The sequence below is a fragment of the Mirounga leonina genome, unplaced genomic scaffold (genome assembly GCF_011800145.1).
Source record: "Mirounga leonina isolate KUSES-001 unplaced genomic scaffold, KU_Mleo_1.0 Mir_125, whole genome shotgun sequence".
Taxonomy (NCBI): Eukaryota; Metazoa; Chordata; class Mammalia; order Carnivora; family Phocidae; genus Mirounga; species Mirounga leonina.
Genome location: NW_023270305.1, coordinates 71,511,755 through 71,539,587, shown reverse-complemented (window position 1 = coordinate 71,539,587; position 27,833 = coordinate 71,511,755).

The window sequence follows — 27,833 nt, the reverse complement described above, 5'->3', positions numbered from 1 at the left end:
ATCATGGAACACTACATCAAAAACTAATGATGTAATGTATGGTGATTAACATAACATAATAAAAAAAAAAGTAGAAGATAAAGGTAAAAGACCTACTCAGCTGATAATGGAATTTCCAAAAACTATTTTTCAGTGAAAAAAATAGTGTACTGTAAATAATACAGTGCAACTGTTGTAAAACTAAAAAATGTAAAATTGAAAAACTTGATGTCTATATGAGTATATGATATGAGCATATATGTCAATGAGGAAAATCTGGTTGATTACCCTGTTATTAAATGCTCCATGGGGAAAAAGACAGAAATATGACCAGGAGAAAATAAACAAAAAAGGAACTTAAAATAGATAAATTAGTAAAATTGTGCATTTATGTAATACAAGCATACTTTTCTAAATAAATTAAAAGAAACATTTGTAAAAAAATAAATAAATTAAAAAAATTATGTCAAAATTTTAAAATTGTTTTTTAAAAGGTCAGTGAGCCATTCAGTTTTTTGGGTAAACTGAAGCTGGGCTCTGTGTATGGGTGCATATGTGTGCAACAGAGAACAAAGCCTCATGTTTAGTATTTATGATTTTGGAATTCCTTCCTTTCTACCTGGCAACTCTGTTGTCCCTTCAGTTCCTACTGGATTCTAAGTGGTAGGAAATGAGAACATAATGATGAAACATCTTTGTCACTTCTCTTCCAAATACCATTGATTCTAACCATCCATATACACAGCAATCAGTTATCAATCCTAAAAAGAGAGAACTTGTTCTAAGTGAGGCTTCTCCTGTAGGTAATGCTTTTCTGTTGTTGTTTGCTTTAATGAGAAAAATTGATGCATTATTATAAAACAAAGTTTATATATTTTAATACTCATTTATAGATGTGAAATATTATTACTTATTAAAATGCTAATAATTCTTTATAGTTTAAAAATTAAACATAAAACCTCTGACATGATTAACTTAAATAGTATATATAGTCCTAATGGAGAAGGATAGCAGTAGGGAGTGCATAGTGGAATCTTTATCTCTTATTTGTAACTGAAAAGAGCTCAGCCAAAACATTATGTGAATATACACTTAATTGAACTTTTGAAAACACAAAGAGAAAACATCAAGTCAGTAATTTTGAGCAAAAGTAAAAATTCTCCAGGTTCCTATAGGATCTCTGGATGATTTCACTCTTTATCTAGATAACCTAGTGTCTTCTCCAGGGCTGATATTTTAAAATTTAGTGTCATATTATGTTGTAAACATTTATCCAAGTCATAAAGCCTTTAATAAACATAATTTTAGCAGCTTTATAAAGTTCAAATGATACGTCATCATTTTCTTAACCATGAGACATACAGATTATCTGATACATACATATCTGGTATATTATCTGACATATTATTTGATATATATGATCTGATAAATACATACATTTCCATAGTATTTATCATGTTCTTATGTGATACTCCCAGCAGAATTACCAGATGAAAAAGAATGAACATCTTGATGTAATATTATGCATTTTTTGTACAATTTTTTTTCCAAAGGTGTTCTTTAAATTTACATTCCCTAGAAGAGAGCTCAGCACCGGAAAGCCTTTCCAGAATCTGGTGGTGTTCGTTTAAAGAGAAACATGTGTTAATTTAGTAATGGGAAAATGGTATCCCGTAGTTCTTCTAAATTGCTTTTCCTTGCTTGCTAGGTGGGTAATACTTTTCCCCTGTGTGTCTGTTAACAATTTGGAGTCTTTCTGAAAATTGTTCATGTCCTTTGAGTAATACCAATGAGTGATTCCATCAATTTTATTGACTATGTAAAATTCCATTGAGAAGTGAAACTGTAATTTACTTAATCATTTTTCTGCTGTTGGACACAAGTTGTTTATGAATTCTATTATAAATTAATTATTTTATTCATACAGAAGATGTTAAAAAGGTGGCTTCTACGTGTTAGTCACTGTTTATATAGCAGTACACCAGTCAGACAAAGGGATTACTTTCAAGGAGCTTACATTCCCCTGCAGGTGGGTAAGAGAGACTCTAAACAGGTAAGCATATGATATGTCAGCAGGACCAAAGTGTTATGAAGAAAAGTAAACAGGGTAAAGGGAATAGAAGCGGGTTAGGTAGGTGGAATCTATGCTATTTTACGGAGTGTTCAGAGAAGATCTGACTAATGAGACAGAAAGAAGTAGGGGAGCAGCCAGGCAGATGTCTGGCAGAAAGTTTTCCACACAGAGGGTATAGCAGATTCAAAGGCCCTGAGGCAGGTATTAGAAAAAGGTCAAAGAGACTACAATCTGGTTACTTTGAAGAAGGAAAAGGACTCAGTTATAAGTATCAACTCTGTGGGGTCTTTGAGGAGTGACTTGATTTTTTTAAGAGCTTTCCAATTAAGAAAAAAAGAACAGGAAAATATGAATATTCAGACCTATAACAAGCAGAAGGATTGAATTAGTAAAGAGAAAGCTACCCACTGAGAATGGCCCATGCCCAAATGGCTTCCCTGGTAAATTCTACCAAACAAACATTTGAAGAAGAATTAATGCCAATTCTTAACAAACTCTTCCAAAGAGCAGAAAAGGAAGGAACACTTCCCAAATCATTCTATGAGGCCTGTATAATCCTAACATCAAAAACAGACCAAGATATCACAAGAAAGTTACAGATCATTATGTCTTATGAATACGGATGCAAAAAATCTTCAACAAAATACTAGCTGATCAAATCAAGCAACATATAAAAAGGATTATATACCATGGCTTATCACAGGAATCCAAGGTTGATTTATCATCCAAAATTTGATCCATGTCATACATCGTATTAATAGAATAAAGGACAAAAATCAGTGGAGGTGAGGAATACATTTGACAAAATTCAGCACACTTTTATTGTATAAACATTTGACAAACTAGAATAAGAGGGGGAACTTCTTCAACCTGATGAAGGACATCCATGAGAAACCCCCACAAACATCATACTTAATGGTAAAAGACTGAATGATCTCCCCTAAGGTCAGGAAGAAAGACAAGGATGCCCACTTATACTACTTCTATTCAACATTATACTAGAGATTCTAGTCAAGGCAACTGGGCAAGAAAAAGAAATAAAAGGCATCAGATTGTAAAGAAAGAAGTAAAACATATCTATTTGTAGGTGACATGATCTTGTATATAGAAAACCCTAAGGAGTCCACTAAAAGACCATGAGAGCTAATAAAGGAGTTCAGCAAGGTTGCAGGATAAAAGATCAATCTGTAAAAATCAGTTGTTATATCTATACACTTTCACTAAACAACCTAAAACTAAAATTCTGAAAATAATTCAATTTACAGTAACATCAAAAAGAAAAGCTTCCCACTGTCTTCTCAGAATTTGGATGTTAACATTAGGGTGAGGAGCCTCAGTCAAGACCACAGCTGCAAGTGGCCCAGTAAGGTGATATTCTCAGCAGGTGTGAGGTGGAACAGGTTCAAAGCATGGTGAGAGTTACTCTGTGTTCTTGTGAAAAACTTTCAGATCATACCCTTGTCACCCATAGGGATGTCCTTAAATATCCACAAGCAGGTAGAATTTGGGAATCCAGTATGCCTCCTTCCCCACAGTCTCTCACTCAGAGAATTTTAGCACTATAAAGTCTTGATTCTTGTGACTCAGAAAAATGTTTTTGCAAGAGACATTTATACCTTAGTATGAATGAATTTATGATCCACATGTTGTATGCAGAGCTGAAAATGGGAAGAGATTGGCTATCTCTGAGGACCAAAAGATAAACTAGGAAGCAAAGTATGATAAAAATAAACCTGATTTTTAGTGTTGACTTTGACCTTTCTACTAGTGAATAAAAAATAAAGGAGTATCTCTTCTCCTTAGATAAAGTTTTATAGTTGATAAAGTATGTGCATGATCTTATTTGGTCTTTATAAATAAGCCAGTGAAGTAAGCATGAATGTGATTCCCATTTTCAGGGGAGGAAAGTAGAACATAAAAGGTAATGGCCACCCAAGGCCACCCTGTCATTAAAATTTAAGCCCAGGTCTCCGAACTTGAGATCATGTGTTCTTTCAACTACACTGATGTGGAAAGAATCTACTCTGTCTACTTTCCCCCCAAAGATTTTAAGTTATAGCTAGTACTCTTTAATACAATTCAATAATTCTTAAAAAAAAAATAATTTTAAAGGAGTTTCTTAGATTAACTGGAAAATGAAGGGAAGAAAAATGAAAGCACTCCTTTATAAATTCATCACTAGGATGCTTCAGCCATTTTTTGCCCCCAAAGGCCACATCCTCTAGAAGATGTATAAAATTGTTATGCCATGAGCCTGTGTTTGAGAATTTGCGGTTTTAATTCAGGCCCTAGATGCCGCAGCCATGTTCTGACAAGTGAGTTAAGGCATGTTTCAGAACTGGCTCTTGCTAGGAGGGGCTTTGATTGAATTACTATCAGTCCTAGGAGAAATGGAAATGATATTAGCATCTGTGCTGTTCAGAGTCAACAGGAATCTGCCTTACCCAGGAGTACCTGTGTTGGTGGCCTGAAAGTGGGTCAGGGATTTTTTTAAGATAAACTTTCTTATATTTCCATATTAAACACTATGTAGGTCATTGCCTACCTAAGGGCTCAGTTGATACTGAAGCTGCTAGAATCAGAATTGTGTGTGCTTCTGCTGCACAGGGGTTTGGTGGCTGAACAAGCGGCTGCATTTGTTGTAAGGGGTGGGGTGCGGTGGATTAGGATGGGAGAAATAAGGAAGTGCATGCCTGTCCCAGGTCCTCCTCCTGATAAGCAGCAACCTTGAGAGACACACAGTCCCCAGCGTAGGACACTTCGATAAAACAGAACCTCCCAAGGCTTCATGAGCAACTACAAACCACACCCCCATCTCAGGAGTCCCTGGTCACTTCCATCCTTTTCCTTTGGCTGGCAAGGGGGGCCCATTGAACCTAGAGAGGAGTACATTGAGTTTGGGGAGTGCTATTAAGGGATGAACTGGGCACTGTGATCATTTAGCAATGCAATTTTGAATCTCTGTACCTCTGTACGTTGGAGCCCCGAGGTGAAACCTGGGATCCTCCACCCTAGTTAGGACTCTGGTGATGAGGACAACAGATGGAGGGGAAGGATGTCACCTCCATGCCTGCTAATTAGGTTTTCTGTGATCTTGGGGTTTCCTGTCTGCCTTTATTAAAACATTCAAGTTAGAGAAAAGCCATTCTGGAAAACAAAGGGATGTGTGTGACGTTGTGTTTTTATTGAAGCATCTGGGTGTTTTTTTAAACATATACCTTAAAAGAGTCAGACTTCCAAGGAGTGGAAAAAAACAAATCATGTAAAATAACCTTGGCTATGACATCATTTCCTCAATTTCTTCATCAGTAAAATGAGGAAGATTTAGGCTGGTCGATGTAATATCTGGAGGATTCCCTGAAGACCCTGTTCTGCTTAGGAAAGCCTGGAGTGTGAGGATGTCAGGGGGAGAATGGCTAAGCCCTTACACTGAGGCTGTATGTAAGATTACAGAGAGGACTCTGCGTGTTAGAGGGCTGTCTGACATCCTGGATGGCTGAGACAGGGTTCCTCTAATGCCAGTTCCAGAAGGAGTACTTGGTTCTCTGCACCTGGTCTCCCTTTCATAGATGGGACCCAAGACCCAGCTTTCAAAGTGAATACTTCTAACGCTGGTGAGCAGCAGGGTAGATGGGCCCGAGTTTGCATTCAGGCTCGACTACCAGCTGCATGGGGACATGGGGCAACTTACTTCATTTCTCTGAGCAGCTCTAAATCTCTTTATCTGTAAAATGGGAATAAAGATTTTGTAGATTCTACTTCATGAGTTTGTTGTGAGGGTGAAATAAGCAGGCGCCCTGGTATAGAGAAATTTTTTCAATGAATGGTAGTCATAACAGTGACTTTAGAGAAGCCCACAGGACTATATCTGGCACATTGTAGCTTTGGGCCCGTAGGAAGGTTACTGCCTTCAAACATCTGCATGACCATTACATGGGAGAATCTTAATGGTGGCCTTTGTGCTCTTGGCTCCCGCACCAGGTACAACAAGGCAGAAAGTGCTGAGGCCAGTGTGGGATTTGGAGCTTGCTTTGTGGGCATAAAGGAAAATGACAGGGATCAGCCTGGACGTCTGTATGTCTTCAGTGACAGAATATGACCCTAGAGGAAGGGCTAGAGGTTTCCTCAGCTGAATGGTCCCTTGAACATGGAAGAGGTTATAGTATTTAGTTGTGAAGAGTTGTGGAAGGGGATGAGAGCTGGGGGTCATGAGAACTTTGGTGGATCCTGTGAGGGGCCAAGCAGATCCCCTTCAGGAGTAAAGGACTTACTCCCCCAAGTGCCAGAGTGCTGCTGGAAGACAGCCCTTGGCTGTCAGCCCTCTTCAGGAATAACAGCTAATTAGTGCAGGGCTACAAAGGCCAGGTCTATTCACTCACTGGGCTGGGGACACCCTACAGGGCCATCCCTGCTCCAGGGCTCCCTCTGGGGTTGGCTAAGGCCTTCACTGAGACTGCATTGCAGCCCAGCTTCTGACCCTGCCCAGTCCTCTTCCCTGCCCTGCCCTTCCACAGGTGTTGATCCTGGGAGCCCAGAGAAGAGCACAGAGGATCCTTGATAGTGGGGCTGGGATGTGGGAATCAGACAAAAGGAGGAACCTGGACTGACTGATTTTTGAGGTGTCCTATACCTGTGATGGTAAGTTTGCATTTCACAAAACATGATTCACAGCCCTGAGTACTGTGGGATGCTCACTAATATGGCAGGGTTCTGAGCCCAGACCCACTGGCCTGCATTTTAACAAGCTCCAGGATTATCCTTCCAACCACTGAAGGAGAACAACTGCCTTAGAAGGTGGACCTTGTGCTCTTGGCTCCAGCAAGGTACAAAAAGGCAGAAAGTTCTGAGTCGTCTAAGGGCAGTGTGGGATTTGGCGGTTGCCTTTCCAAGCATAAAGGAAAATGACAGGGACCAGCCTGGACATAAGTCTTTCACAAATTCAACCCTCATTTAAAAGAATGTCAGCACCCACAGCTTACCTCTTTTTGACCCAACAGGCTGTCCTCACATCATCAGAATGAAATGACCTCCAGGTTTGAATGGTTTTGCTGTTCATATTTCCTGCCAGGCCTTTTACTCCAAATAGATTTTTTTGAAGAGGTAATTTATACAGGTTATATTGAAAAGCATGAGGGTCAGAGATTATTTGCAACATTCAAATGCAATTATCAGAGGATGTTGATTCCGATCCCAAAACGGAAAAACCTCTAATCGACTATTAAATATTTATAGGTCACCTTATTATTAATTTATTTCAGCAGGAACTCAGGAAAGCACCCAAATTTTATAGCTGAGCTAGCCATTCAGTTCTAAGCCTGGCCACGCAAAATGAGTATGAATCATATCAGGAACTCGAGCAGTGAAAAATTCAAAGGTCAGTTTTACAGTTCTCTTAGTCACCTCTTGAGCTGGCCTGCAGGCTTGCACCCAAACATCTCTCTGATCAGTCCTTACTTCAAGGAAGCTATAGTCAGGGTAGCGTGCTCAGAGAAAAGCATGTGCTTCAGAGCACACAGACCAGTACAGGCATCAGGGTCCAGCACTGGGTAGCCTTGTGACCTCGGGCAAGATGCTGCCCCTCTCTGAGTCTCGCCCCCCTTGTCTATAAAAAAATGGGGCTTAAAAACTCTTCCCCTGGCAGGTTCCTTATGGGGCTCCTGGCATGGAAGTTGCTAGCACATAAAATGCTACACAAGCGGTTGCTATTCTATCTTCCAGTGGGATTCGCTGTACCTGGGTGCAGAGTAGGCAGTTAGCTACCTGCTCCTGCCCACAATTGGCTTAAATGCCCAGAGCCAGAGGAGTGCTAGTTGGGGGTAGATAGAGAGGGTATGAAGGTACTCACCACCTACCTTGGGAAGGAGAAACAAAACGCCAAACGACAGTACAGGAAAGCAAATGCTTAGCATCGAATGAATGGCAAAGATTAGTATTCCAGGATTAATATTCTAGAAGCATGAGACCTGGGAGGCCCAGGATGGTTTTCTAAGGCAGTGGTTCCCACAGTAGCATCATCTGAGGAACCTAAAAAGAGTGCCAATGCCAGAGCCTCACTCCCAGGGACTCTGATTTAATTGGCTTGGGGGAGAGCCCAGGCATTTGCGTTTCTCCAAACCTCTCTGTTGATTCCAGTGTGTGCCAGGTGGGGATCTGCTGTGCTAAAGAACAAGGTCTGGAAAAGGCAGGACTTACCTACCTCTGACATTTGAACAGCACTTTCCCACTGCAAGCACTCTCATCTACATTGTTTCAAGAGACCCAGACAAGTGGACAGAAAGGGAGGGGCTGGAGCAAAGGCCTGAAGGCCAGTATGGCAGTGGGGGTTCCATTCCAAAGAATCTGGGGCTACGCCTTAGGCTCCCCGCTCCTGAGTGCTTTCAATTCCACTATTAGCACTCCTTCCTTAGGGAGGAAGGACTGTCCCTTCAAACAGGAAACTAGTCCACAGAAAAGAGCAGAAATGAATCCACATCTTTGGACCTTAGGCAGTTTGAGGATGCCCTCTCAAACAAATGATGCAAAATTACAACTACAAAGACCTTAAGCTTCACTAATTTAGGATAGACTAGCCCTTGGGAGGGGATAACATACATCTAGTTTCTCATCAGGTTAAATAACTGCCCAAGGTCTTAGGTCTAGTAATGAGTAGAACTGGCGTTGGAATCCAGGTCTAACTCCACAAGCTCGTAATCACTATTGGAAACACTGGTGTCTGCCCTATTTTGAATCATTGAAATATTCTTATTTGAATGTTAGTCCCACAAGTGGAAATTATTGCTTGTTCACAGTGTTTCAGATGAACGTCCCTGAGTCGAGTCCTGAGTTGTAGTTTCTGTTTCCACCCTAAGTACCATCCCAGAGGTGTTTCCCAGGAAAGATGCCAGAAAACATCTGCTACAGTGCAAAGCTCATGTCTACACTCTAAAGCCCTCCCTGAGAAAGCAGCCCCAGGCAAAACTCCAAAGCCAGGCATGCAGAGGGAAACCTCTGGTGTGGCTGACTGTTGCCTCCAGCCAAGTTAGGGACATTTATGAGCTATCCCTGCCAGAAGATTTTCTGGGATTTAAAAGCTGAGAACTGGAACTAAGTCCTTTTAGGGAGGCAAGAAGCCAGTGAAGATGCCTCTGCTGGCCAGCGGGGAGCTCGGGGCCCTGCCTGAGGAGCCCTCACAGGGCCCGCTGATGGGGGAGGAGAGAAGCCTGTAGAGGCACAAGGGGGGCAGGGCCAGGAGAATGCCCCTGCCCTGAGAACACAGGCCAACCCAGGTACTGGGAGCAGGAGAATGAGAGCACAACCCCCTTCCCCTCAGCCTTTTGGTCTGTAAATGTCCTTTGCCTCCCTGCAGAGGAGAGATTCCTGCCTCAGTCTGTGGGTCAGGGTGCAGCTCTCAGTTCTCTCCCTTCCACACCCTAAATGAGATTTTAGGTGAGACTGCTTATCTCTTTTGCCCCACGTTTTTCCACTGAAAAATGGAAGGTAACTATAGCTTCTTTGCAGGGTGGTTGTGATGATTATAGAGGAAGTATGCAAGAGATTGGGCACTGAGCAAGGTCTCAGTAACCAACCCGCAGCTACACTTGCAACTAGCTCCTTAGGCAACTGTATTTATTATTTTTTAATGAGTAAAGGTAAGTATGCTTACCTTACTGTGAAATAGACACTGAGGACTTCAGGGCAGAGATGGGGACCTTGCCCCTCCCTGAATCACGGCTGCCTCTAGAACCTAGTGCCCTGCCGATAGGCTTAATGATCAGCAAACTTTTACAGATTGGCTTAGAGTCAGTAGTGTGCATGCTCAGACCTCGCAGAGCCTGTAGCAGGGTATGATGCTAACCTAGAGCCGCCATCTGGCAACGTGATGCTGAAAGGCTTGTAGTAAAACCTGTGAGCCATGGTACTGGGAAAGCGTGCCAGTGTGGGCCTGGACAGAACGCATGGCCCCCGGGGCCAAGCCACACCAGGGAAGTCATAGGTAAGGCTTTGGAAAATCTCTTCTGTTAAAAGGCAAGGATTCTTTTTGGCATCTTATTACAAATGGTCCTAGTGAAAAGTATATGATGTGGAGGGCTCTGAGCTGGGAGGGCTGGAGTCCAGGCCTGGCTCTGCTGCTGGCCAAGTATGTGACCTCAAGATGGCATGCTCTCACTGAGGTCCAAGAGACCTCATTAACCAAATGAAGGGGTGGCCTGTATGATCTCCAAGCTGCTCATGCACTTTATTTTACCTATTTGGAAAGCCCGTGAAAAGGCATCTAATAAGCTAACTTTGGCTTTATTATTGAACAATAAATACGTCAATGAATGAATGAATCAACCAACTAGGTATTTATAGAGGAACTATTAAGGGCCTAGTGTGGTTTTAAATACTTCAGGCATTCCGGAGAAATACCGCCTACAGTTGGCCTCTCAGCCTCTAAAGAATCTACAGTAGAGGGGCTATCCATTGTCCCATCCACTGCAGTGGCCTCTCCATGTTCTGTTGCCCACATCTTTGCTTGAAACCCTCTCATGCACACTGATCTTGGTTTCTAAGTGCCATTCTCTGATACAAGGAACCAGGGCTCCTTGGAAAAATGGCTGATTCCTGGGCTGAGGCAGGGAGGTAAACAATGGACCTGGATCATCTTGTTAGGCCAAAAAGTAAGGGGACATTTTAAAAGGACTCAGGAGACAGGAGCCACCTTGAAAGTGTTCCTACTGACTAAATGTGGGACAGTTTGAGCATCAGAATAAATAAGTTCACAACAGTGACTATAAATGTATATAAAAAAATAAATATATTTTAATGTAACATACATACATATTTATATACAGGGAAGAGGGAAAGTCCTTCTTACAGCAGAATAATGCCAACTAATAAAGGTGGAAAGAATGATGGAATTACAAAGCCACCATTTTGCAAAAATCATGGTAATTATTGATGCAGGCAAAGAATCGTCAATTTTGTTAAAATTATTGGGTGAAAATGTGATGAATAGCAGGCTATGACTTAATAATTACCGAGGGAACATTGGTAAACTTACTACAGATGAGAAATCTAGTAGATGCTTTCTTCAACAAATGATCAGAATTCATATCACTGCTAATGGGACAAACTGACAGCAGGTGCTGATACCCGGAGAAGGACAGTATCAATATGAAATGTCCTGAATTTGGTAATGGTATGTTATGGCAGATGGACACATAAGGTGGCCCCCATGATCCTTACTTCTTATGTTCTTGCCTTGTATGATCTTCTCCCCTTGAGACTGAGCAGGACCGATGACCTATTTCTAACCACTGGCTTATGACAAAAGTGACTGGAGGTACATGATTACATGTCCATCATTAGATGGTTGCATTACATAGGACCGTAGCCCCACCTTGCTGGAGTCTCTCACTCCCTTGCTGGTTTTGAAGAAGCAAGCTGCTGTGGTTTTGAAAAACATTCCTTTGATTTCATCATTCCTATCCTTTCCTGTAATTAAGAGGTAAATTAATCTTATCTTGATTTCCTGTTTTCTGACATTTTGAACCTGAGTTCGCCTTGACTGTCCATGCTACTCTCCATTTGTGTTTAAGGTCATGGGTTGAAAAGTTCATCTGAAGCATTGTGGTGAAACTGGAACACCCCATTTTTTTCAGTGTTTCGAAGAGAAGAGAGCATGCATTCATTGTTTTTAAATGCATGATTTTTGTAAAGAGTCCGTTGGGTTTTGCCGAACTGGGCTATTTAATGCAATGGCCTGTAATTGTGGGGAAGGTTCAGGCCACCTACTGGCTCAGGTCTCCCAGGGAAAACCATCATCTGCCAGACTTGCTCTGAAAGGTCCTCCAACACCAATCAGAGTCTTTTTGACACACTATTTACGCAAAGTTTGCTCCTGAAGACTTCTTAGAACCATTCTAATAGGAAAGCCTTACTGGCAGGATGATGATGATACCAGCAGAGGTCATTTGAAACAGCTGAGAAAGGAAAGTCTAAAGAAGAACCCCTTGGTCGTTGAAATTGAGGCAAAGGGAGCTGAGCCCAGATGGGGAGTTTCCTGACCAGGAGACAGAATGCCATAGGCACTCGTGCACGTTTCAAAAAGAAGTATAGTCAAATAACTTCAGTGAAGATGGTATCTAGGGAGGGAGGGTCTTCAGAGAGCTAGATAGACCAGGATTTGTGGTAAATGAGCTTCCCCAAGATTACCTGTGCATTGACTGGTCTATATGTGTATGGTCCCGTTTCCTAGGAAGGCAATGAAAATGAATAGAATTTGTGGCACTCACAGGTGTTGCAGGGCAGAAATAGCCGGTCAACATTGCCCAGCCTCACCCCTGCTCTTTGATCTGCACCATGCTGACTCAGCCGCAGCTGTGGATCCTGGACACCAGGGCTCGGGAGTCTCTGAGAAAGGGTCATTGGCCTTTTAGCCCATTATGTGCCAATGGCTGGCTGTGCTTTTCTCATGGAAATAATTCCTTTATTCCCAATGCTCCAGTTTTCTGATAACTTTTACACATGGATGGGTATTCCTTTCTTTTCCTGGACAGATGATGGCATTGTAACACTTATGTAGGAAACAAAGCCCAGCAGCATCTTCCCGTGTTTAATTGAATCCAACATTCTGGAAAAGCCTGAGATTCACTGTTTTGCCTTTCATGTTCTGGGCAACGCAGATGAATGACATAATTTGTGTGTTTTCTGAAAGGGAGACATGAAAACCTTGCATTTTTACTAAAAAGTATTCTCACCTCATTGAAATTCCGGCTTGAACTATCCACCCTGAACACGCCCAGAAGCCCTTTTCTCTAATTTTGGAAGCAGTGATCTCGGGAGAGTTTTCCATCTGTCTCCTTATGATGCTAAGCTGTTCGTGCAGTTCATTATTTATTACATCTCCCACTTTATGTTAAACTATGATTTTCTTTTTTGCTGGGCTTCAAGAATTCAGCCCAGTTGGTTTAAAAATAGGGTTGGCATCGACTTTGCAGACTGGTTTTTTGAACAGCATATTTTGGAGGAGGTTTGTAATTATTCCCAAACTGCTTACTTTCTTAGCCAGTACTTGATATCTACTCTGGCTGTTCACACTCTTGCTGCCTCGTATGAGACTCGTCTGTGTGACGTGTGTGTGCTCGAAGTCAGCAGTGAAGGGATATGCCGTCCAAGGCTATGCACAGGTGTTCCAGGCTGGGTTGTCTGCCCATGGAAGCCACAAGGTGACATGGGATCCTGTCCACGTAGCAGAGTGCAGGGTCTCACATCCACAGCAAATTCATAGCCTCCGAGTAGGCAGTTTGTGACATGTACTTTTGAAAACAAACACATTAGTAGACAAAAGAACCGACATTCAAAATGTCTACTGGCCCTCCAGGGCAGCCAGTATGTGGCAAGGATGTGTTTATCAGGGCGAAGCTGCCTAGGCCCATGTGGAAAAGGATGCCTGGCTTCTCAGGCCTGGGGCCTTCAGCTGGCTAGCGTTCTCCAGGCCTGGCAGGGACACAGCTGAGCATACTGTGGGATGAGAGTGCAGTCCTGCGCATTCCAGCCACATCAGTGACAGCCCTCTACGGGTCTGGAGGAAAGAACTAGAACCATGACGCCAGCATTCTCATAGTTACATCATTACTATTCACTCCTTACGAGCTTGACAGTTCTCTTCGTGGCAAACCCTGGCCACTCATGTCATGCTAACAGAGGCTGAGGATTGGAGAAATAGCCGAAAAGGCTGACTATTTCATTGCAACAGAGTTGGATCATTTCCCACCCAGCATCTTGTTTATAGACATATCCTATCAGACACAGGAAGGAAAAGATTGGTATCTTTTGCACCATAATTTATCACCTTTCTCAATGAAACATTATCTATAGATTATTCCTCAAAAAAAAAAAAAAACACACATAAAAAACCATGTTCACAACAGTGACTATAAATGTAACGTTGCCAGCCTGAATTGTATAGAAAATGTGAGCTATTGCACCAGCTCTCCACAGTTGTTCTTTTGATGTGCTAGTTCAGAATAAACAGACTTATCTTTCCTGTCATACAACACTGTCTTTAATTTAATGGAGATGTTATTAAGATAAAATCTCTATTCAATTCCATATTGTACCATATTAACACACACAATTAGTAATGCTTTATCAGTTATGAAGAAAGATGATGACTGCTTTTAAGCTAAATTACCTTTATCATGGTAGCACACGAAGGAAACTACAAATATTTACCCGAGTGTATGTTAATTCTTATTTAACTTTAACACTGCTTTTATCAACCAAATTAACCAATGAATTTTATTAAAGGGAATGTTATTATAGAAGAGAGCTTCCAATACTGCATTCCATCTGCTTTTATTTATATAATTTTGATGGCTTCTTTTTCTCTTTCATTTCATTTCTAATTAAGAGGAACACATGGGAAATTGAACATTTGGGCTTTATTTTAGCAGAATTTGGAATAATTAGACCCATGTTCTTGTTAAGATAAAGATTGTCGGTGTTGGGACTGCAGGATCCGTATATCAGTTCATTAGAACCCTTGCAAAGGATGCCCAATAAATAGGATAGGGTGATGGTGGGGGCCACAACTTTTAAACCACCAAAGACAACATATGGCAAAAAAAACAAAAAAACCCAAAAAAACAAAACTCACCTCAGTGATTTTACCCTTAAGGAAGCCAAGCAGCTCCTGTCTATAGTTTAAGAAATGAGAATTGTAGTCTAAAGGAGGAGAATATTATGGCAGAAAGCATCTTAAAATTCAGCTTGAGAGCATTCTTCCCAGCAATATATAAAGAAATTTTGCTTCCTTTGACTCTGGATCTGCCAGGGAACTTAGGATTCTACGATTCTAATTGTAAGGTTTGTGCATAGATGGGAGAGAGTGCAATAAAAGAAAAACTCTTATATTTCGTTTCTTGGACTAGAACCTTTTTGACCTAAATTTTCTTGACCTTTTCTTCCCCGAATAAAATATCAAGTGTAGGAGCAGCATGTTGGTGGGAATGAATATGTCCTTGGGGTAGCAGTTTGTAACCAGAATATACGAGCTCAGATCTTAGTGTATTTAGATTTTGAATTATTCTAAAATATTTACTTGCTTTTTGGAAACCTTCGGGGTGCAGAACTTATGCCCACCTTTAATTGCTTTTAGGAAAGAAAACCAGAGTGACTGAACTCCTCGAAAGGTGCCTCTTAGCTCAGACTCAGTGAGTAGATGGACTTCAAGGCCCTGGGAGGGCGGGGCTACCGCTGCTGTCTCACTCCCCAAGCCCTGGGGAGTGCAGTTTGCCTGCCTCAGACATGTCTGCACATTCATGGGGGGAGATTGTGATGAAAGTGTGTCTTTTTTAAAAAGTGAATAGAATTATGTACACTTTCCATCATAGTCATTTCATGCTATGGTTGAAAGGTTGTTGTTTAGGACCTGGATCCTTCTAATCTTATTGTAGACACTTGCATGACCTTGAACAAGCCTCGTGGTCTTTCTAAGCCTCACTTCCTTATATGTAAAATAGGGCAAATAGCTGCCTAATCTACAAAGTGTAACAACACATGGTCTCCTAATCTTAAAGAGAGAGTAAGAAAATGAAGTTGTTTTTAAACAGTTGAAAACACTACGCAGTGCAAACTATCATTGCCATTTTTTTAAATTGAAATCTGAGTTATTTCTTACTCCAAGGTAAAAAGACCTGAACGTATTATTTGAAAAATAGGTTATAAACAATATCTGTGAAGAAAATCATGTTCAATTCCAGAAGAACCAAAACGCACAGCTCTGACAATCCAGCTCTTGTTAGGATGCTCAGGAAATTAATAATGTTATAAACTTGAAAATAACCAAAGAATGCTTTATCAATTGAAGTTCATACATGCCAATATTGAAGTAACTAACATTTTGCCAGCAGTTGTAGTAGGAGTAGCAGTAGAAATAATAGTAGTTTCAGTATTTCTATTGAGTTATGACAGCCCCCTGAAAGTCAGAGTTATAATGGACAGCCTTACAAAACGTTATAGCTGCCTTAAATAATAATACAATATATCCAAAGCCTCTCTACTCCTTACTTAAACTAGCACTCCACAGCTATGGAAGACTCATAAAATTCAGAGCCTGGCAATTTATACTTAATCTCTATAAAGATTCTGTGTTCAGGGGAGATCCCCACTCCATGAGATGGCATTTGAGCATCATGTTCAGCTGTATAAAATGGTTTATCCATAGTAAACATATTAATTTGACCCCAAGGGAAAGAAGGTGAGAGTAAACTAGAGTGAGCCCTTTACATTCTTTATTTCTGAAGAGGAACCCTTCATTTATCTTCATCGTATCATCAGGCACTTGCCAAATACACAAAAATCTCATTTTCTATCTCTACAGCCTGTGTGTCTCCTTACTTTGATATGTCTTGTTTTTAGGAAATAGCGATGTTATAAACAGGGAAAAAAAATCCGTTTCCATATAATTAGTGAATGTAACCAGATTACTTGCAATCAACATCTACTTAATGCCTTATTACCCTAATGGAAGTTATTGTAAGTGATGATAAAATTGTCAGAAAGGAGTTATGCTAAGTGATGATAAAATTGGCATTATTAAGTGATGAAAACCTTTTACGTTCTCCTTGGCTTTTTTTTTCATCTCTAATCTACCCAAATTCATTTCTAATGAGAGAACCTGTAAGACCAATTTATGTCATTTTGGCCAGCGAGGGTGCTATGGACTGAATGTTCATGTCTTTCCAAAATTCATATGTCAGAGCCCTAATCTCCACTGTGATGGTATTAGGGGGTCGGACTTTTGGGAGGTGAGTAGGTCACGAGGGTGGAGCCGTCATGATGGGATTAGTGTTTTATAAGAAGACGAAGGAGAGAGGAGATCTCCCTCTCTGCCCTTTGAGGACACAACAAGAAGGCAGCCGTCAGCAAGCCAGGAAATAGGTTTTCACCAGGAAGGAAACTGGCCGGCAGGCACTTTGATCTCGGACTTGCCAGCTTCCCCAACTGTGAGAAATGAATGTCTGTTGTTTAAGTTGCTGTTAGTCATAGCTGCCCAGGCTGACTAAGGCAGATGGGAGTACAGCCCGTAGAAGGAGTGCAAAGGCCATGGTGAGATGGACAACTGGAAGAGCCCTCATGCTGTTGTCAGCGTGCTTTGCGTGGTTTGCCCATTGGGGCGTTTCTCCTTGCTCCTAATCTGCGGTCTTGCTGTGGTTGATCTGTGACTACTAGGCTCTGGGGCGGAGAAGGAATGGGAAACAAAATGATTATTCCACGGGCAGAAGGACAACAAAAGCAACAGTGCGCACCGGGTGAATGAGGGAGGTCCTCCGGTCAGGGTCAGGTGAGATGGCCCCGGGCCAGGAAGGGACAACCACCAAGGCCTTGCTCTCCCTCTGCCAAGCGACTCCCTCACATGCATCTGGTATCCCTCTCTTTTTCTTAACACTTATTTGATTAACCGAAAGGAAAAATAAATAAATACAGATTTCTAAGTTAGTCCTAACTGACTCCGGCTCGGCCGCTAAAAGCCCTGATGTCAGCTTCGTGTCCGCGTGAATGATGTGGGTGAGGAAGATGAGCATGTCTTCTGGGGTGAAATGAACAGCAAGTGCCTGGAGAAGGGCTTGTGTGGGAGTCTTTGGCTTGCAAGTCCTGAGTTATGATGCTCTTTAAAGAAAAAGTCATGGGATTTGAAACATGTTCCCCGCTAGAGTATAAGCTCTGTGCGGGTCTTGTTTGCTCCTTTTTTCTCAGCACTTAGGAGGGGGTGGGAGGCACTCAGCAAATACACACTTGTTGAGTAAAGGCACCCATGGTGATTACTAGCACCCTGTTTGAAAATCAGGAGTGAAGAAGCCAATTATCTGGGCACCCTGGGTGCCTCAGTCCATTAAGCATCTGACTCTTGATTTCAGCTCAGGTCCTGATCTCAGGGTGGTGAGATCGAGGCCCGCCTGGAGCCCCGTGTCAAGCTCTGTGCTCAGAGTAGAGTCTACCTGAGATTCTTTTCCCCTCCTTCTTCCTCCCCCTCTGCTTCTCTCCCCCCACCACCTGCTCATGCGCGCTCTCTCTCTCTCAAATAAATAAATGAATAAAATCTTTTTTTTTTTTTTTTTAAGATTTTAGTTATCCATTTGACAGAGAGACATAGCAAGAGAGGGAACACAAGCAGGGGGAGTGGGAGAGGGAGAAGCAGGCCTCCTGCTTAGCAGAGAGCCCAATGTGGGGCTTGATCCCAGGACCCTGGGACCATGACCTGAGCAGAAGGCAGACGCTCAACGACTAAGCCACCCAAGCGCCCCGAATAAATAAAATCTTTAAAAAAAAAAAAAGTCAATTATTTCCTGCTTCCAAATTTCACATCTTTTCGTCACTCCTCCTTCTGCTTTTGTTACCTCTCTGTCTTTTGAGAGGCCAGCATTTGGAAGCTCTGGGTCATTTATTCTTCTTCTACTCACCATGTTTCACTAGCTGGCAAATCTTGCCCTTTCTGATAGATGGTGTCCTTTTTTATTCCCTCCCCAGTGGCCCTGGGCCGTCCCTCTTGCCTAGACAGCTGCTCCAGCATCCTCACCGGTCTCCCTGCCTCCACAGTGCCTCCTACAGTCTGAGGCCAGATTGAGCTCTCTCAGCTATAGCTATGATCATTCCCCGTTGCTCAGGAGTTTGCTGAGGTTCCCCTGCTGCCCATGGAATGATGGAATCATTACTCATGCAGACATGTGAGGCCCTGCATTATGGAGCTCAAACTCATTTTCTCAGCCTTGCCTTTTCTGGGTATGTGACATTTTGTGGGGCTCCTTTGATGCCAGGGTTATTTGACAGGACTGTTCTAAAATGTAGATTTTATTATTATTCAGGTATGGTGAGGCCAACATGTTAGGAGACCCACTGAAAAGATAGTTCATTACTGTTGCTGAGAGGAGGGGGCATGCCATGCTATGCAGAGCCACATGGGGAAGCCCGTGTGGGTCAGGAGGAAGAGGGATTGAAGGGAAAATGTAGGTGAGCAAGAGCCTTTATTGTGGTTCCTGTAGAAAGGAACAGGTGAGGCTGGGTAAACAGAATAAGCAAGTTGTGGATTGGTTGTTTGAATAATTTCAAGGGGCTCTCGGCCATCGGGGCTGTACCCTAGTTGCCTGGTACTTGGCCCTGGAATTACTCTTTGGGCAAGGGGATAGTGGTCCTGAGTGTAGGAGCCTGTAAGAGGAGGTAGTTGGGGGTGAGGGCTCTGGACAGGTTAGTTTTCATATGAAAGGCTTCCTCACAGGCCCAGGAATTCTCTCCAGACTCATCCAGGTTCCAAGGTATCAAAGCATCAGGAAATACAGAAAAAACATGATTAATACCATGGTCTAAAAAACCTGCAAAAATAGTCAGCCTCCTCCTATTAGTGGGCTTCCCCCATTCCTGAGACCCACTCCAATGCAATCTCCCCCCACTCCCCCCACCCCGTTCCATCCAGACGTATCCTTAATTTGCTAGAAAATGCTCAATGACTGATGGGAAGTAAGACTTGGCTTTTCCTGTTTGCTCCCTGGGGAACTGCTGATCCTTACACTTACATGGACCCCAGGCCTCGGTCTCTGCACTGACTGGTACGTCTGTGTCTGAGAGCCCGTTGTGGTCCATTTCCTTTACAACTGGCTATTAAGAATCAAAACCAGTCATCTGTTCGGCTAGGTATTTGCAGGTTGCCAAATCAGAGTGCTTAAAATAGTCATCTCAAACTATTTTGTTAATTTTTAATAGGCTCTGTCTGTGCAACTGGACGCTGATGACTGAGAGCGGCCTCTCTGCTCAGCCTCCTGATTATTTAAGGACTTGGCCGAGCCCCCGAAGGCTTTTTTTTCCATGCCATAGACTTTTATTCCAGCTTTAGAATCACATAAATCCCACCTGATTACTCACTTCCCTATTTTGCTCACACTTAGTCGTGAATCAGTTTTATTGAAAACGGTGACAGAGCTAACTTGCCATTGCACGTGAGAGTAGTTTACCTGCAGTGTTTGTTTGAGGGGGCCCCCACTAACGGATATCTTATTTCAGGTTGTGGTTTTTTTCAGAAAACGTTTATGGACAATAAACAAAATGATGAGAGTGGGAGATTGTCATTCCTAATATATTTTTCAAAATCTTTCTTAAAAGAGATATGTCATTCTACCTTCTTAATCTATTTTATTGTATTTTAGTAGCTTTTATAAAACTTCCTATACATGTATATGAAGCAGAGGTCAAGCATACTTATTAAAAACTATAATTAAACTTTATTCCCTAATCTGACATTTACGTGAAAGAATAGATGTAAAAAAAAAAAAAAAGAGTCTCATGATTGAATTTTCCTCGCCTAAGTTTCTTCTGTGGCTGAGGTTGAGAAATACTCTCAGAGTATAATTTTGATATCTGCCATTCATTATGGTGGGGTTTTTAGTGCTCTGTAGATTTCTAGTCTGTGTACAGATGCATACAAAAGAATAAAGGACATCCAGCTCTGGGTAGTGAATTGCAGTTAATCTCATAGGACACAATCATCGCACAAAACATATAGAAGCGCCTAATGTCAAATTTGCCTACTACAGAAAATGGTCAGTGTGGAACAGAGCTTGCTTGAGTGGATGATAATGATAATTCTGGTCACTGCGTCATTTAATTTTCAAAATAACCCGTGAGGTAGGTACTCTGATGATCCCCACTTGACAGATGAGGAAACTGAGCTGAAGCTCAGAGAGACTGGTCTCCTGACTCTGCCAAGGACCGAGGGTCCTCTCCACTGGGCTCCCTCCCTCACCCCACTGAGAGTCAGCCATAGCCTTTTGCTCAATGCAGACATATGCGTGCTCACCAGAGGGCACAGCTCAGCATCACAATGAAGAAAACAAAATAATGCATTACAAAATGCCATGGGGATTTCAGGAATACATGTTGGTGGCCATTTGGACAGGGAACTGCAGCACTTTGACGGTCCCCTGTAAACTAAGCTCCCTGGGGCGGGATATGTGTGACTTCCTTTTATCAACCCCACCAACCGTTAGCCCAGTGCTGGCCACGCGGGAGTGCTCAGCTGAGGAAGACCTTGGTTGTGTGGACAGAGCTCCCACCTAGGAGATCACACAGGAATCAGAACGCTTGCTTTTGACTCTTGGCTCCACTCTTTGCTGTGTGACAATAGGCAAGTCACCTAATCTCTTCGAATCTCAGCTTTCTCACCTCTAAAGATGGGGACGAAATCTGCTTCCTATGGCGGTTGTGAAAACAAGTGAGAAAATTATTGTGGAAGTGTTTTGTAAACTGTAATTAATATAAATATAAGCACGCAAATTCCAGTTGAGTTGCAAGACACTTTTGCCTAGGCACAGGGACCTCAGGCCACCTACTCCTCAGGCATCTTTGCAGCCCCAGAAACCCTGATTTCTGAGCCCACGATAGGCAGGTTCCCTGGAGTATGCTAAGAATAAAGGTGGATACACTCGTAATACCATAGGAACACCAAGCCAAAACTCCACACAACTAAGTCTGCTGGCTGTACTCTGAGGTGGCATGAACCATAATCTCTAACATTTCCTGTCACTGTCACTGCATGCTGGCCCCTTCTCATGACCCAGCACTTTCAATGGCCAGATGAGGCAAATACTATTATGATCCCCGTTTAGAGGTGAAGGGACGAAAGTGCACGGAGGCTGAGAGGTCAGCCAAGGCCATGGAGCAAGGAAGAGGCAAAGGCAGTCTACTGAACAAGATAGTCTGGTTCCAGGGCCCCCGCACCTGACCACTGGGCTGTGGATGACCTATGTCCACTCTGAAAGCCTGAGGAGTGAGGTAGGGCCAGGGAGACCTCTTCACGGGGGCCCAGTTATATAGGGGCTGGGATGCCACAGTTGCCACTGGCCCATTAAAATAGAAACCTTCCTATGCACGTCCCTACTCCCCAGCCCTCCTCACCTGAGTTCATGGAACAGCGAGAAATACCACACTTTTCCTCTGACTGACCTTTACGGAAGGTGCATCCGTTTCGGGCCAGGCCCCATAAAGCTGGAGCCCTGGAGGCTTTTGTGCAGGCCAGTGCGGGCACCCGAGACAGAGGGGAGGGCCGGCTGGCCTGGGAGAGGGCGGACTGAGGCGAGGGAGTCTGGGCTCTGCTGGAGGGGAGGCCCGGAGGCGAGGTGTTGGGGCTTTGTTTTATCGTGGGGCAGGGCAACATTCACAGAACATACCAAGAACTGCTTTAAAGGAGCATTTAGTACACAGGGTTGTGCAACCATTGCCTGTATCTGATTCCAAAACATTTTCATTACCCCCGAGGGACATCTTGTAAGGGGAGGTCTTGCAATTGCGAGCAGTGAAGTGTATGCTATAACCCCCCGACTGTGGCCCAACCTCTACCCCCAGTCAGGCCCTCTTGGCAGCTCGCGCTGCTCCTGCGTAAGTGGATTCCAGTGGGGGGCCCACAGGGAGCTCCCATCTGACCCCACATGAAGGCTGAGAACACAAGAGATGAGACATTTAGGATCCAGACTGAGTAAATCTGGGGGTGTTCAGGAGTCAGCAGCAAGCTGCTGAGGATTTGGGAAGCTAAGCTTACCTCAACGCCAAGGTTAGTGCGGCCCCAGCTGACATGTGGGTTATATAAGCAATCGGTGTGCTTTTCAAACTAGGCACAGAACATCTCTAGTACACAAAATGCCTTCCTCAGAGCTGTACCCATTGTACCTTGCATCACAGAAGGGACTGTGCCTCAGACAGCTGCCGTAAATTGCCCATGAAGCAAAGGCTCTTTTCCGATTGGCTCTAGGATCATCTGCAGGGTGTACTCCCATCTCTCGCTGTTCCTGCCTTGGGCTGATAATGGTGCAGAGCAGGCAGAGAGGGAGGAGGGGAAAGGAGCCGAGAGCCCCTGGCCTTGCCGGCAGTGGCGGCCTTGGGCAGGCATGGTCTCGGGCTTCCTGGGGCCACAGACAGTTCCAGCGACCGAGTAGCAGACTTCCTTTCACGGCCTGGCTGAGGCCAAGCTGTGCCCATCCCCAGGCTGCTGCTCTGGCCTCCCGCCCACCCCCCCTCTTGTCTGGAGTCTGAGCCACATTTTTTATTTCCCTTCTGGTGCATTTCTGGTATTTCTTAGTTGCTTTCCCGAAAAGTCACTTTGAGAAACATCTCTATTCTTTAAAGCAAGGCATACCTATGTCCTCCTGAGCTAAAATTGTGTTTTACTGAGGATTCCCTTATATTGTGATTATTTAATGGACAGTCTGCCCTGCTGGGAATGGCAGCAAATGCAACTATTGACAGGAAAAAAGAGCAACCCCCCCCCCAAAAAAAAACAAAAAACCACCATGCACTTTCTGAGACACATTTGGCAAAGTAAATCCAGCTTCTTACAAGAAAAGAATGTAATGAATTTTTCTCTATTTTTAGTCACGCATAAATCCCCTTAATACATTTGAGCTCAAAACTCCATATTTTTCTTGGTCTGAAGTTAAATCTACAGGATAAGTTTAAAGGACAGCATATTTGTCCAACGCAATGTATCGAGGCTCCCCATGTGGAAAGAGAGGTTTATAGGAGTCTGGGTGTCATGGCAACCCCAGAACTGGGATCCTTGAACACTTACGGGATGGGAAGAAAGGGCTTCCTCTCAGCTTTCCTGGGAGCACAGATTGGGGACAAAGTACCCACTGAGGGCCTGAGAACTCCAATTTTGATATCCAGTCAGCACAGATGGGAGGGGATGATTTTGAACTCGGCCCCTAAAGATTTAAAAGGAAGTCCCAAGTGGCAAGGGAAAGGAGATAACTATATTGAAACAGAAGATGAAGGAGAGCTGTAGCACAAGGGTCTTCCTAGTCAATGATTAAATTTTTTTTTAATTAGTCACAGTTAGATGGAGAGCCCTTGCCTTACCCAGTGGTATGACCAGGATCATGCAGAGTAAAGGAGGTGTGCCCAACATTGGCAATCAGGGGTGTGACTACATGGGCTTCATTAACAAGGGAGGCCAAGTTGTGCCGAAATCCAAAGTTGAACAAGGGCCATACCATGTCACTGGCCCTGCATCGGGCAGAGGCACAGGGCTGGGAAAAGTGACCAGGGAAGAGGGCTGGGAAGACTCACTTCAGAGGTGAAAGTTTCCAAAAGATGCACATATGAGGAACCACAGAACTCAGCCAAGAATCTAGAGAGACTTTGCATGTGTGTTGGGGGAAAGAAGAGGAAATAGCAGGCGAAAAGGGCTCAGCAGACCCACATCCCCTTGACAATAGCCTCAGGTTGTTGTGGTTTTGAGAGCTCCCCCCATGTGGATGAGGGCACCAAAACTGGAGTGGAAGCAAAGCATCACAGCTCAGGTTGTCTGTAGCCCAGAGTTCTCTTCACGTGCGCTGCATTTAGTGGATAAGCAGAGTTCGGAGCGTCTCAGACCCAGACGATGCTGACATCACCAGCTGCAGAGTATGCCAGCAGCTCACCTCCCCCGTCTAACAGGCTGTGCGGCACATGCAGTGAGTGCTCCTTGCAACAACAGCCCCATCCCAGCCCCTCCTCCCCAGGAACCAGATCATGTTGTATCACGTATGCCTGGCAAACAGGCAGACGAGTGGTACTGTTCCCTTGTGTGATGTTCTGTGCTTCTTTAAGCACCTGAACATGTTCTCATTCTGTCCCCATTGGCTCCAGATGAGGCAAGCGAGGCAGAGATGTTCATCCTAGTTTATTTACTGAGCGGTCAAGCCACAAAGAGGCTCGACCATTTGCCCAGGGTCAAAAGCCTTTCGGTAGAGCACAGGTTACTCTCGCCCTTTCTGATGGATTTTCCATGGCCTCACCCTGACGCCTGGGACATAGGTAGCCCGTCGGAGTGATTTGAAGAATATCCTTTTGAAATGTACCTGGCAAGGATAAAAAACTAATTTTTAAAAAATCTCCATAAATGTAAAGATGACAAAATACAGAGAATATCCTCCATGAGACTGCCTGGTATTGACAGCACAAACCAACAGAAAATTGGAGATCAATCAATTTGCCAGGTCAAAACACTTTAGCATAAGCTCCCATTAAAGCCTTTTAAAAGGGGACCTTTGCTACTACCTTCAAGACCTTTAAATGCCTTTGTCTTCTCACTGCACTTTAAGTGTGGAAAGCAACCCCCTGAGACCTTTTGATATGGTCACCAGGTATGTCTGCTGGTCCAGCCGTGGCTGGGAAGCCACGTATCACCCAACCCCTGGATTTTTACTGGGGAGGCAAAACAGTGCACAACTGTTGTCTTGTCTCATTATCAGACAGATATTTTGGTCCATGTAGAGTAGACGTAGGCTTTGAGATTTTTCTAACCAAATCACAGTAAGGAATATGCTCTAAATTTTACATCTAAACTTGAATCTGAACTTATTATCTGAATAATAATGAGCACCTGAATCCTTCCCAATCTACTACCATCTTCGTTCCCTTAAGGTCTTAAGTCTTCTGTTCTTCTTACAAGGATGGGAGAACCACATCCTTCACAAATGTTCCTTCTTTTATATGAGCAAATAGAAGCACCTAATCAATCCAAATCTCACTTTTTATGGAATTAAATTTTGAGATGAGGACGTTTAAGCATGTTTTCTCTTAATTCAGAGCTACAGGGAAATCTAGACTGATCATGAAAGTAGTTTCCAACCTTTCCTGTAGTATTAAAAACAACACATGTTACATATGCCATTGCTGATGCCTGCCCTCTAGTTAATGTACCTGGTACCCGAAGAAACAAAACAGAACTCCAAAATTACTGAGTACTTTTCTTTAGATTTTTATTCCCAAAACCAATTGTTTAAGTGGAGATCTTCTGCCTTAGTGAATGAACGTGTAGCTGTGGTCTGCACAAGGTAGCGGCCTCAGCAAACACATTTACATGTGCTAATAACTGCAGTCAAGGCAGAAACAGATTATATATATATATATATATATATATATATATATATATATATATATAAAATAACCAACAGATAATCCAAACCAACAACAACAACAAAAAACCCTAAATTAAGTGAAACAGAAAAATCTTGAAAACAGTATTTTTCCTCCCAACTTCAGCCTCAGCTCCAGCATGACTTCTTCTGGAAAGACTTGCATTAGCTGTCCTCTGTTTACCTGCCATCTCCCAGGTCCCTTCTTTCCCCTCCTCTACCCTGTTCTGTGCCCCAGGAGGCTGACCTCTGTAGAATAAATCACTCTGACTCCCTACCTGGTGGGTTTCTGGTTGGTTTGAGCCAATGAGAGAGACTGGCAGCAAATGGGAAGGCAGGAAGAAAGAGAGAAAGGTTGGGATAGTTCTTCCTTGTCTACCTTGTACATTGGTGCCAGGTCTCTAATTTTGGCCAGGTCCCCCAATTCCAGCTCTTATTGGCTCCAACAGCACCATTTCTTCTTCTAGCCCTCTATCCCCAGGGGAGGGAATGGCTTCCCAGTGTCACAACAGCCCTTCTTGGTTCCTTAACTTGCCCACAACTCTGTGTCTGGTCCCTTCACCATACTCTTTGCTTGAGCCATCTGGCATGAATTCTGTTTCCTGCTGGGACCCAGACGTAGATCCTCTTTACCACCCAAGATTAATCAGTCAACTACCCTCCAGTGCCCCTCCACATTCTTCTCTGATCCCATTTATCACCTCCACTGTAATCATTGTGTTTCTGTTGGTCTCCCCATTAGACTATGGCCTCACTGAGAGCTAAGGCTGACTTATTTGCCTTTTACCCTCAACATCTAGCACACTATCAGGCCTATAATGGGCAGTTAATTGATAATTGCTTCAAAGAACATGTAATTGTAGGTTAAACAAATAGAGCCTAAATGCTCTTCTGAGACAAACAACACACATTTTACTTTCCACTTTCGTCTGTACATGCACTAAGCACCTGCTACATGCCAGGCCCTGGGCTAGGTGATAGGGACAGAACCATGAACGAGACAGAAGCACTTATGACCCTCAAGGACTTTATAATCTAAGGGAGTATTGAGGGAGCTGACCAGAAAATGGGTGGTTACAATAATGTGATAAGTGTTTTGACTAGGGGAGAGACTAGGGGACTATATTTGAATATAGGTCTCTCTCTCTCTCTTTCTCTTCTTGCTTTGTAAACAGCCAAGAAAAACCCAAATTGGAAGCGGGCCGTCAGGGGCAGTCTCAGCCAGGGTTGGCAACCTGCAATGCCTGCAGGGCGAGGCAGGCTACAGAGATGAGTAAATGCAGCCAGGTGTGCGTGAGCTGGAGGGAGCATGCCCCGTTCACAGTGCGCCATTGCCCTCAGCTCGAGGGAAGGGACTTCTGTGGCTGTGTGGTGCTAGTGTCTCTTCCCAATTTTTAAGGGAAGTGAAAAGGCTGGCTTTTGATTTTTCAATGTCCGCACCGAATCCAAAAATATAAAAATACTAAAGGAAACAAACAAATATGTCAGTAGACCAGCTGCCACCAGCTTTGCACTCCTGGCCTAAACTCTGGTCCACAGAATGAGCAAGAGTTAGCCAGGTGAAAAATCCTGTGTGTGTGTGTGTGTGTGTGTGTATTGGGGGGCAGGGGGCAGATGCTTCAGTAAAAAGAGGGTTCCAGGTAAAAAGCACAACATGAGTGGATACCCAAAACAGAGTCAGTCTGGTAGGTTGAGAAATTTAGTGTAGCTGAAGAGTAGAATGTGAGAGAGATGTGGTAATAGAGAAGGCCAGATACATAAGCAGGGCCAGATGATGAAGAGCCTCATAGGTCTGGTGGGTGGGCACTGCTGATTGCCTCACCACTAGCCATCCTTCTTTGCTATGGGAATCTCTATGTTGTTTAGCTACTAGG